Source organism: Mobula birostris, chromosome 5 (assembly GCF_030028105.1).
Source record: "Mobula birostris isolate sMobBir1 chromosome 5, sMobBir1.hap1, whole genome shotgun sequence".
NCBI lineage: Eukaryota > Metazoa > Chordata > Chondrichthyes > Myliobatiformes > Myliobatidae > Mobula > Mobula birostris.
Window position 1 is genome coordinate 69,293,278 of NC_092374.1, and position 12,046 is coordinate 69,305,323.

The 12,046-nt window shown below is 49.3% G+C and overlaps 1 long non-coding RNA gene across 1 annotated transcript in view; it reads right to left on the reverse strand.

Moving 5' to 3' along the window:
* Positions 1–5,468: 5,468 nt before the first annotated feature.
* Positions 5,469–12,046, reverse strand: part of LOC140197764 (uncharacterized) — a 33,374-nt gene continuing 26,796 nt past the window's right edge. The window contains exon 3 of the long non-coding RNA XR_011886016.1: positions 5,469–6,221. This is a non-coding gene — a long non-coding RNA (uncharacterized lncRNA). The remainder of the gene's footprint in view (positions 6,222–12,046) is intronic.

The window sequence follows — 12,046 nt, forward strand, 5'->3', positions numbered from 1 at the left end:
ATGTGGAAAGGTGGTCCTCCCAGTGCCCAGAGTCTGCCAATCCAAAGTCTTGACATAAATATTCTCTCTCTCTCTCTCTCATGAGTTGGAAACAAGTGGTAGGCAATCCTGTTAGCCAGATGGAGAATGGGTGGTGCCAAATTCTAGAGCCAGAGAAATATCCATGTGGTTTCCAGAGGAAGATGCTTGCAGGGCGAAATGACCTGTCAGAGTTCCTCTTCTTGCTGTTGGGTATCTGCTTTTACTGGGACATGATGCCCAGAAGTGTCCTGGAGACCAGTAGAGGCAGAAACCTGTTTAACTGCGCCAATCTCGTTCCTCCTGAGATAGGTGCATGCCCCACCCACATTGGCTCTTCCACAGGTAAAGATAGATGGTGATCCTAAGAGTAAGACACTTGGGGTATTCTCTTTCTCTGCCTGGCTACCTATTCAAATAGCCAGATTTATCATGTCATCCAGGCTGTCCCATTTGTCACACACTACAATCACATACTGCATTCGGCCCACGCCAGAAAGCAGCGATGAAGGATCTCTCATTCCACCCTGACTCAACCACAAGTGTGAAGAACTATATTGCTTAATCACCCACTTTTCCTTGGCAGAAGTCCAGGAGTCGGTGGGCAGCCTTCTGACCCTGTAGTGGATCAGGTCCGGAAGCTGCCAAGGGAATCGGGGCATTAATGGCTGAGGCTGATGGGACTGTTGTAGAGGAGGATGTGGGAGGTGTTGATGTTTGGAGCTGGACCTTCTGAAGAGCAGCCCTGGCTGTCTGTGGTGAGTTGCTGAACGGTCTCTGAGGGTGCTGACACACTGCTTGTGCTTCAGTCAAGAATTGACAAGACTGAAACAAGAAGAAGACAGTTAGATATAACCACAAAGAAAGACTAATTGGCTGAAACGTGGGACCACGTTCTCACCAGTGTGACTGCCAACCCCTTTCAGCTGCCCATGGGTGAGGGCGCCCAGACTCAGCTGTCAACCACTCTGTGGTTGTGACAAAGCATGGTAAAATCTTCACATGTCTTTATATGATTTCAGTTGTAGGAGTCATGAATCTATTTTCCATCTGCATCATATTTTAGGTGCATTTATTATGGTAATCTGTTGTGTAGTGTCAGGATGTGGAAGAAGTATTTTTTTTCTCCAGAATTACTTTATTCAGATTATTACAAAATAAAGTTATTTACATATAAGAAAAAACATTCACTGACTCTGAGTCCTTATTCAATAAAGTTATTTACAATAAAAATATGCGTTGACTCTCTGTTCATATACAAATGAAAGATGTTTACAATAAACCGTTCATTTACTCTCAACCCTTGGTCAAGAGTTAAGATTTATTAACAATAAAATTATCAACAATAAAGGCAGGCATTGGCTCTAATTCATTTCCCAGATTAACAATTCCACCCACTCCTAGGGCACCATGTTGATTATCTGTCCACACCGCTGTTGAGGGTTAGTCTCCTCCCCACCCAACCCCTCACACTCCCACGGGTGATGAACCTTAAACTGTGGTACTTCCCCACCGGGCCTTTGCGGTGGCCGCACCAAGCTTGAGTGCAGCCCTCAGCCCTCAGCACGTACTCCTGCAGGCGAGAGTGAGCCAGTCGGCAGCATTCAGTCACGGATATCTCCATGTACTGGTAGACCACCAAGTTTCTGGCAGACCAAAGCGCGTCTTTCACCGAATTGATGATCTGCCAGTAGCACCGGATGTTTGTCTCCGTGTGCGTCCCTGGGAACAGCCCATAGATCATGGAGTCCTCGGTAACGCAGCTGCTGGGCATGAATCTTAGCACTGTCCTTTCCATTCTCCTCCACACCTTCTTCGCAAACCCACAGTATGCAAAGAGATGAGCCACCGACTCCACCCCATTACAGTCCTCCCGTGGTCAGTGGGGTGCGGAGACGACGTTCCGGGCGTACAGGAGGGATCTGACTGGGAGGGCCCCTCTCACCGCCAGCCAGGCGAGATCTTTGTGCCTGTTGGTGAGGTTTGGCAATGAGCCATTTTGCCAGATGAACTGGATGGTCTGCTCAGGGAACCACCCCACTGAGTCCATCACGTCCTTCTCCTGCAGTGCCTGCAGGACAGTATGTGCCAACCACTGTCTAATGGCCTTGTGGTCAAATGCGTTGGCCTTGAAGAATTTTTCTATGAAGGACAGGTATGGAGGCAATGACCAGCTGACAGGGGTGTTGCGCGGGAAAGGGGCCAGATCCATCCTTCGTAGCCAGGGCGACAGGTAGAACCTGGGCACATAGTAGTACTTTGTGCTCACGTATCTGGGATCCACGCACAACCTGATGCAGCCACACACGAAGCTGGCCATCAGGGTGAGGGCGACATTGGGGACGTTTTTGCCTCCATTGTCCGGGGACTTGTGCATGACGGTCCGTCTCATCCGCTCCATCTTGGATCCTCAGACGAATCTGAAGACAGCTCAGGTAATTTCCAAGCTGCAGGAGCTGGGGACGGTCCACACCTGTGCCAAATACAGCAGCCCTGAGAGCACCTCACACCTGATGACCGGGTTCTTGCCCATTATCGACAGGGAGCGCCCTCCCCACAGTCCCAGTTTCTGTTTCACCTTGGCAGTCCGCTCCTGCCAGTTCTTGTTGCATGCCTCGGCCCCTCTGAACCAGATCCCCAACACCTTCACGTGGTCAGACCTGATGGTGAAGGGGACGCTGGATCGGTCGGGCCAGTTGCCGAAAAGCATGCTCTTCGTGCGGTTGACCCTGGCCCCCGACGCTAGCTCGGACTGTTCGCAGATGCTGATCAACCTGCAAATTGACCTCAGATCAGAGCAGAAGACGGTGACATCATCCATGTACAGAGAGGTTTTAACTTGGGTCCCTCCACTGCCTGGCAGTGTCACCCCTCTTATGCCCTCATCCCTCTTGATGGCTTTGGCAAAGGGCTCTATGCAGTACACGAACAAGACAAGGGAGAGGGGACAGCCCTGCCTGACTCCAGACCTGATGGGGAAGCTGTCTGTTTCCCACCCGTTGACCTGGACTGCACTACGGATGTCTGTGTAGAGCAGTCTGATCCAATTCCGGATTCCCTCCTCAAATCCCATTTTTGACAGCACGTCTGCCACGTACGTGTGCGATATCCGGTCGAAGGCTTTCTGCTGGTCCAAGCTGACCAGGCAGGCGTTGACCCCCCTATCCTGCACGTAGGCAATGGTGTCCCTCAGCAGCGCGAGGCTGTCTGAGATCTTCCTGCCCGGTACAGCACAGGTTTGGTCCGGGTGGATCACCTGTCCCAGAGCAGACTTAACCCTGTTGGCGACAGCCTTAGACAGGATGTTATAATCCACGTTCAGGAGTGATATGGGCCTCCAATTTCTAATGTCCTCCCTCTCTCCCTTCTGCTTGTAGATGAGGGTGATGATGCCCTTCCTCATGGACTCTGACATACTGCCGGTCAGAAGCATAGCATTGTACACTTCCAGCAGGTCAGGCCCATCCAGTTCCACAGAGCTGAATACAACTCAGCTGGTAAGTCGTCGTCTCCAGGAGTCTTACCCGACCCAAAGGAAGGGATGGAGCCTGTCAACTCGTCCAGGGTCAGTGGATGATCTAGACTCTCCCGCTAGCCGTCATCTAAGGCCTGCGTGATAGACGACAGGAAGTTGTGGGAGGCTGTGGATTCTGTGGCTTTTTCGTCGTACAGACCGGCATAGAAAGACTTGTATGTCAGTATGTCGGTCTGCGAGGACACGACTGAGCCGTCCTCTTCCTTAAGGTTGTGGATCACAGAGCTCCCCCTGTGCACTTTTTGGAAGAAGAAGCGTGAGCACGTCTCGTCCTACTCCACGGTTTGGACTCTTGATCGGAAGATGATCTTGGAGGATTTGGCGGTGAGGTGCTGGGCTTGCCGGCCCTTCACCTCTCGCAATTCCTCCCTGACATCCACCCCCTTTGACTGCAGAAGGAGAAGTTACTGCAACTCTGTCTGCAGTTTACGCAGTTGCCTCTGCTCCTGCCTTGCTTTCTGGATACCCTTGCGAATGAAGAACCTCTTGATGTTCTCCTTGGTGGTTTCCCACCAGTGAACCGGGGAATCAAAGAAGGCTTTCAAAGTTCTCCAACTTGTGTACTCCCTCTCCAGTTCCTCGATGTTCTCTGAGGTCAGCAGCTTTACGTTCAGCTTCCACGTCCCCCTTCCTGCCTTCTGGTCCTCCTGTAAGAGACAGGTGGCTCTTAGAAGACAGTGGTCAGAGAAGAACACCGACGTGACGTCGGAGAGCGGGCTGAGCCGTCCGATCGTGTCCAGGTGGCCGCATTCCTGGAGGAAGGTCACGTCGGCGTTCACAGTGTTCAAGTACCGGAGCGCGCTGACGCCACGCCCATTACTCTTCACACTGCGAACGTTTAAGGACGCCAGTTTAAGGTCCATCGCCCTTTATAAATCCTCGTCCTCTTCTTCGCCATCCGGAGTCCTCATGCCCACAGTCCTGGTGAAGTCTTCCACCTGCTGAGGGTTCAGGTACTGCCGGTACTCCTCGCCAGGGAGGGGCGTTACCGGTTCGGTACCAAAAGGAACCTCCGAGGCTGCCCCTCCATCTGGCTGCAGACCACCAGAAGTATTACTGCCCCCGGATTCCATATTGGCGCTTTTGGTTAGTTCACTGTTTAGCTAGCCCACCGAGAATGTTTTTTGTTGTCCACTAAGTGGGACGTTATTGGAACGCTATCTAAATCGCTAACTTCGCTTAAGTACGAATAAAACGATCACTAATCAGAACGCTCTTCACAACAATTTGATCATTCGTCTTTGCTGATTTCATAATAAATGATTAAGCGTTCCTTTTCGAACTTCGTTCTTTGGAAGCGCGTCATCCATTGTCGATCTCCGGGATCAGCGGTTTGTTTTAAAGTAACCGCTACATTTTGTCAAAATCAAAACAGTTATAACAAACAACTGTCTATGGCAAAGGTTTGCCCCATCCTGTTGGCGAAACTTGAACAGCTGGCCTGCTGAGTTCCTCCAGCATCTTGTGTCTTTAGCTTGCAAACGACTTTTTTTTGTTGATTCATGCTGTGTATCAGTGGTTTGAACACAATTTTAAATGATCAGCGCTGGTCGTCCGTTGGTCACCTTTGCTCCATCGTGTGGTGTTTGCCTAAGGGTTCGTAGTTTTGTTTTATTGAAGTGCTTAAATACACCGGTTGCCGACATTTGAACTGAAGGCTGTTCAGTTTGGTTTAAGCGCTGTGGTTGCGCGAACAGCTCGTGTGTTGACTACGTTTGTTTAATCGATATCGCCCGTGCTGCGGGCGAACAAAGAGTAACATGGGTATATGGAAGCATGGAATTGGTGCCCATGACCTTGCATTTGGGGCTTGCAAAAGAGAAATTAAAGCTAAAGATAGGTTAATCCAATCAAAAGTCTTCGATAGGAGTATTTAAATTAGATTCAACTTTATTGTCATTGTGCCGAGTACAGATACAAAGCCAATGAAATGCATTTAGCATTTTACCAGAAATGCAAAGAATAGTGTTATTTACAAAATAACTGAGAATAAAAAAATTGCTACAGCACACAAATATAAAAGTACTGAGACAGTACAATACGGATGCAATGCTGCTTAGCGCTGTGATGAGAGGTTCAGCAGTGTCACAGCCTCAGGGAAGAAGCTCTTCCTGTGCCTGCTGGTGTGGGAGCACAGGCTCCTGTAGTGCCTACTGGATGGGAGGAGAGTAAAAAGTCCATGGTTAGGGTGAGATGCATCCCTGATAATGCTTTTCGCCCAGCCCAGTCAGCGTTTATGGTAGATGGTGGGCAATTGGGTGCCGATAATCTGCTGGGCAGTTTTCACTACACGCTGGAGTGCTTTGCGGTCCGATACAGGACAGTTGCCATACCACACTGAGATGCAGTTGGTGAGTATGCTCTCAATGGTACAGCGGTAAAAGTCCGTCAGTATCCTGGGACAGAGGTGAGCTTTCTTCATGCTCTGCAGGAAATAAAGGCACTGTTGCGCCTTTTTGATCAGGATGGAGGAGTTCAGGGACCAGGTGAGATCCTCGGAAATGTGGACACCAAGGAATTTGAAGCTTGATACATACTCCACTACAGTTCCGTTGATGTAGATGGGGACATGAGTGTGACTCCTGGCATGTCTGAAGTCCACAATGATCTCCTTGGTCTTCTGGGTGTTAAGGGCCAGGATGTTGTTGGCACACCACGCGGCTAGTTGCTGGAGTATGAAACAAATGTGAACAAATTTGAAGGTTTAATCCAACAAACAATGATCTTATGAAAATTAAAGAAAACATCTTAAAAGTGCAACTCCATGTTAAGGTCTTGACTAATCTCTCTGAAGCTGTTGCTAAGCAACATCACATGATAATATAATTACTTCCCAAGGCCAAACAAGAAAAATAGAACCATTTTTTAAACATTGATCACTACTGTAATGCATTCACAGAGGATATCAAACAATGATTAACCAAAGCATGTTATATTGAAGGTCATGTTGCTGCAACAGGTGAATATGTGTCCCTCCTACCATCAAACAAATGTTTCTCAAATTCCAAGGCATGTTTTGACTGTACATGGAGCAGGTGACCCATAGAATGATATGTGAAACTGAATGACACTGTGCCTAATGCCTGCACTTGAAGCTCTGTTGCAGGATTGCCTCCCTCTGGTGCTCCCCACCCCCTTTTCTTTCTTCCATGGCCTTCTGTCCTCTCCTATTAGATTAGATTCCCCCCTTCTCCAGCCCTGTATCTCTTTCACCAATCAACTTCCCAACTCTTTACTTTACCCCTCCTCCTCCCAGTTTCACCTATCACCTTGTGCTTCTCCATCCCCTCCCCTCACCTTTTACATCTGCTCCTCATATTTTTTTTCTCTAGTCCTGCTGAAGGGGTTCAGCCTGAAACATCAACTGTACTCTTCCATAGATGCAGCCTGCTGAGTTCATCCAGCATTTTGTGTGCGTGTCACTGAGTAAATCAAATAGATATAAATAAAACTTAAATATTAAAGGACAATCAGAATCTTTTCTTCCAGGGTAGTAATGTTATGTACTAAAGTATTGAACTAGAGTATGTACTACATGAATTGAAGGTAAGAGGCAGAAAGTTTCAGGGAGATATACAGAGCTTGGTAGGGGTTATGTGCCTAAACAGGCTGTCTGGGCTAATCGTGGAAGCTGACGAGATTCCGGTGTTTTAGGAGGCTTACTTACTTACTTACTCACTCAGTCATTCAGATACAATGCAGACAGGTCCTCCGAACCTTCAAGCCTCACTGCCCAGCAATCCCCCAACATAAACTGAGCCTAATCACGGGACAATTTACAATGACCAATTAACCTACCAACCAGTATGTCTTTGAACTGTGGGATGAAACCGGAGCACCCGGAGGAAACTCACACAGACATGGGGAGAACATACAAACTCCTTGCAGACAGCAAGAGGAATCATCATGGCTTGGCTTCACGAACAAAGATTTAGGAAGGGGGCTGCCCATGTCTCTGCAGGCTCGCTGGTGGCTGACAAGGCCAATACGGGACAGGCAGGCCCGGCCACAGTGGCTGCAAGGGAAATTCTGTTCTGGGTTTAGTGCTGCTGTGTCATGGTTCCAGGTTCTTCCACCTTCTCCTTTTGTCCTCAATGCCATCCCTGCGTGCGTTCTTGAAGGAGGAGACAGACTGGTGAATGGTGTGTCGCCAGGCCTCGCGATCGGAGGCTAGATTAGACCACTGGCGATGGTCGATATGACAGACATTGAAGAATTTCTTCAGAGAGAGCTTGTACTTCTTCGGTGCCCCTCTGTCATGGTGGCCAGTGGAGAGTTCACCATACAGCACAATCTTGGGCAGGCGATGATCCTCCATCCTGGAGACGTGCCCTGCCCAGCGCAGATGCGTCTTCAACAGCATGGCCTCGATGCTGGTGACCTCCACCTGTTCGAGGACTTCGAGGTTGGTGACGAAGTCACTCCAGTGGATATTGAGGTTGGTGCTGAGGCAACGCTAGTGGAAACGCTCAAGGAGTCGTAGGTGGTGACGGTAGGTGACCCATGACTCGGAGCCGTACAGGAGGGTGGTCAGTACAACAGCTCTGTATACGCTGATCTTTGTGCCTTTCTTCAAATGCTTGTTGTTCCAGACTCTTTTGTACAGGCTGCCGAATGCACTGTTTGCCTTTGCCAGTCTGTTGTCAAACTCTTTGTCAATCTTGGCATCTGACAAGATGGTGCACCCCAGGTAGCTGAACTGGTGGACTATTTTCAGCTCTACCTCACCGATGGTGATGCGGGGAGGGTGGTAATCTTCCTGAGGTGCGGGCTGATGAAGAACTTCTGTCTTCTTCAAGCTGACTTCCAGTCCAAAGAGCTCAGCAGCCTCTGAGAAGCAGGATGTTATACGCTGCAGGGCTGTCTCCGTGTGGGCAACAAGGGCAGCATCATCACCGAAGAGTAGCTCTCGGATGAGTTGCTCCAATGTCTTGGTGTGGGATTCTAATCGCCTCAGGTTGAACAGGCTGCCATCGGTGCGGTACTGGATGTAAACACCGTCCTTGTCATCAAGGTCTTCTGTAGCCCTTTCAAGCATCATGCTGAAAATGATGAAGAGAGTCAGCACAAGGATGCACCCTTGCTTTACTCCGTTGCCTATTGGGAAGGGTTGTGAGAGGTTGTTGTTGTGTCTGACTTGGCCACGCTGATCTTCATGTGGCTGGATGCCCATGATGAGGAAATTTGGGGGGCCCTGCTCACAGTGTCAAATGCTTTGGTAAGGTCGACCAACTCCCTACATTTCTCTTGGAGCTGCCTGAGAACAAATACCATGTTGGTGGTGCTCCTGTTGGCTCTGAAGCCACACTGACTCTCTGGGCGGGGTTCTTCTGCAATGACGGGGACCAATCTGTTCAAGAGTACTCTTGCGAGGATTTTCCTGCGATAGAAAGCAGAGTTATCCCACAGTAGTTGGAGCAGTTGGACTTTTCTCCCTTGTTCTTGTACAGGGCAATGATGACTGCATCATGGAGGTCCTGTGATAGTTTGCCTTGTTCCCAGCAGCAGACAAAGAACTCACGGCATTTAGTGTGTAACGCTGGGCCCCCATGCTTCCAAATCCCGGGTGGGATTCCATCAACTCCCACTGCCTTGCCACTTTTCAGCTGCTCTATGGCCTTGACTGTCTCTTCTAGGGTTGGAATCTTGTCCAGTTCTGTTTTCTCTGGCTGTTGTGGGATGCGATGAATTGCTGAGTCTTGGACCATGCGGTTGGCGCTGAAGAGAGTCTGGAAGTGTTCCGACCACCAGTTCAGGATGGACGCCTTGTCTGTGAAGAGCGCCTGTCTGCACTGCGCAAGGGACTCTGGACCTGGTGCGAAGGGCCGTACACTGCTTGCAGGGCTTCATAAAACCCTCTGTAGTCACTGGTGTCTGCGCAAAGCTGAGTTCTCTTTGAGAGATTAGCCCACCACACATTCTGAATCTCTCGAAACTTTTACTGGAGGTTGCTGCATACAAGGCGGAAGGCTGCTTTCTTATCAGGACAAGACAGGAATATAGATATATGAATATACAGGAAATGGAGAAATATGGATCAAGGGCAGGCAGAAGAAATTTAGTTTAATTTGGCATTGTGTTTGGTACAGACTGTTGTTGCATGAATCAAATCACTGGAAAGAGAGTTACTGGTAGATACAAAGCAGCTTCTTTATTCGACAAAACAAGATATAACAGGCATCATACGGTGATGCTTTCGGTGGAAAGGTCTGCTGGCCCAATGTGGGGCTCAATATTTATTTGCTAAACACAAAGGACAATTCCATATTTACAAAGTATAGACGATGTTTTCTTTTGAAGCTACATACAAACTTCATACCTTCTGATTTGCATCCATCCCACAGGCACCAGCAGCATCTGGACTGGGCTTTTAGGAATCCATTGTTCCAAACTGAATCCACAATACATTTATTTAGTATTTTATGTGCTAAACATAAAGGACAATTCCATATTTACAAAGTATAGATAATGCTTTCTTTGAAACTACATGCAAACTTCACACTTTCTGGTTCACATCCATCCCACAGATGTTAGCATCGTATCTGGACTGGGATTCACAGATTTTAGGAAATGCATTGTTCCAAATTAAATCCACAGTACACTGTCAAGGAACAGAAGACTGGTAGCCAAAGCCATTTGCTAAATGTAAGTGACCTAAACCTAAAAATAACTCTAACACAGATGCCGTGGGCCAAACTGACTTTTCCTCTGCTGTACTGTTCTATGTTCTGAGGGAATCAGAGGAAATGGTGTTTGTAAATTTATTGAATGGCAAAGCAGGCATGAGAAGCTGAATAGCTTACTATTTCCTAAGCTTCTCAAACAACACTGGTCAGCTGGAAGGTTCCATCTTTCTCATTTATTATATTTAACGATGTACAGTTGTCGTGGTCTGGTCCATGAAGTCCGCATTCCGGTTCACGGTCCGGTCCATGAACACAGGACTCCGGGTCTTCCAGCTGTCCCTTGTCTAAGTTAATCATAGGCACTTGATTCCCATCTTTGGGCTTGCAATGTAAGTAGCCTTGGGATTGAGTGTGGGCTGGTGGTTTGTCTTGTCAGTCCCCCCTGGAGCAACCTGCCGATGGAAGGCTAGTGAAACCATTTGTGATCTCTAGGCCTGGTTGGAGGACAACTGCTTCATGGAGCCTTGTTGCCACTCATTGGAGTGGTCTTTGCAGTATGGATTCGGCTGTTTCCCCGGCCAGCTGAGTGGCTGCCAGCCAATCCAAGCTAGGTAGGGATCTGGCTGTTTCCGTATCCAGCTGAGGTTGCTGGCCAAACTGAGATTCGGAGCTTCCCTGGAGCAGAGATGGAACTGTCTGTTGTTCTTTGGTGTTTGTCTCTTCTTGTCCTTGCCTCTGTGGGATAAGCCATGCCATTTTGCCGTTGCCCTGCGGGGGGACCTGTCTTGTCTTGTCCTTGCCTCTGTTGGGTAAGTCTGGCTGCCCTGCCTTTACCTGATGGAGAGACCTGTCCCGCCTTGGTGTGGAGATGAAGTTGAGTCCCGGCTTGTCCTAGGATAAGTCCTGGCTCTATGTCTATGTTCTGTCCTGTCTCATGTTTGTGTTGTGTTAAAGATGAGCCCTGGCTTGTCGAAGGATAAGTCCCAGCTCTATGTTGATGTTCAGTTCCCAGTATGTCTCTCAGCTCCAGTATTTGAGTCATCAGCCTTCTCATTTCAAGACGAAGATCCCAAGTCAAGCTCAAGCTCCAAGAACCCAAGCCTCGAGGATCCCGCAGCAAAGCTCCAAGAACCCAAGCCTCGACGACCCTGCAGCCAAGTCCCAGGACCCCAAGCCTCGAGGATCCCGCAGCCGAGCTCCAAGAACCCAAGCCTCGAGGATCCTGCAGCCAATCTCCAAGAACCCAAGCCTCGAGGATCCCGCAGCCAAGCTCCTAGCCTCGACGATCCCGCAGCCTAGCTCCAAGAACCCAAGCCTCAAGGATCCCAAGCCAAGCTCAAGTCCCAGGACCCCAAGCCTCAAGGATCCCAAGCCAAGCTCAAGACCCAAGACCCCAAGCCTCGAGGATCCCAAGCCAAGCTCAAGACCCAAGACCCCAAGCCTCGAGGATCCCAAGCCAAGCTCAAGACCCAAGACCCCAGCCTCAAGTATGTCATGTCCCTGCTTGGTTCTGGGGTCCAAGCCCGAGGCAAGACCCAGGTTCTGGGTCCTTGTCCAGTCTCAGGCTCGGAGTTCGAGCCTTGTCTTGTCTCCAAGCTCAGGCCTCTAGACCCCAGCCACGTCCTGTCCTGAAGCCATGTCACGGCCTTGCCTGGTTCCAGGGTCCAAGCCCGAGGCAAGACCCAGGTTCTGGGTCCTTGTCCAGTCTCGGGCTCGGAGTCCAAGCCTTGTCTCCTAGTCCATGATTCCTAGTCCTGGTCCTGCTTTCCCTAGCCCAACTCTGCATTCTTATCCCTGCTCCTTGTCTGAATCCTGTCACATCCCTACTCTAGTCAAGTCCTGTTCCTTGTACTTCAGTGTCGGTGTC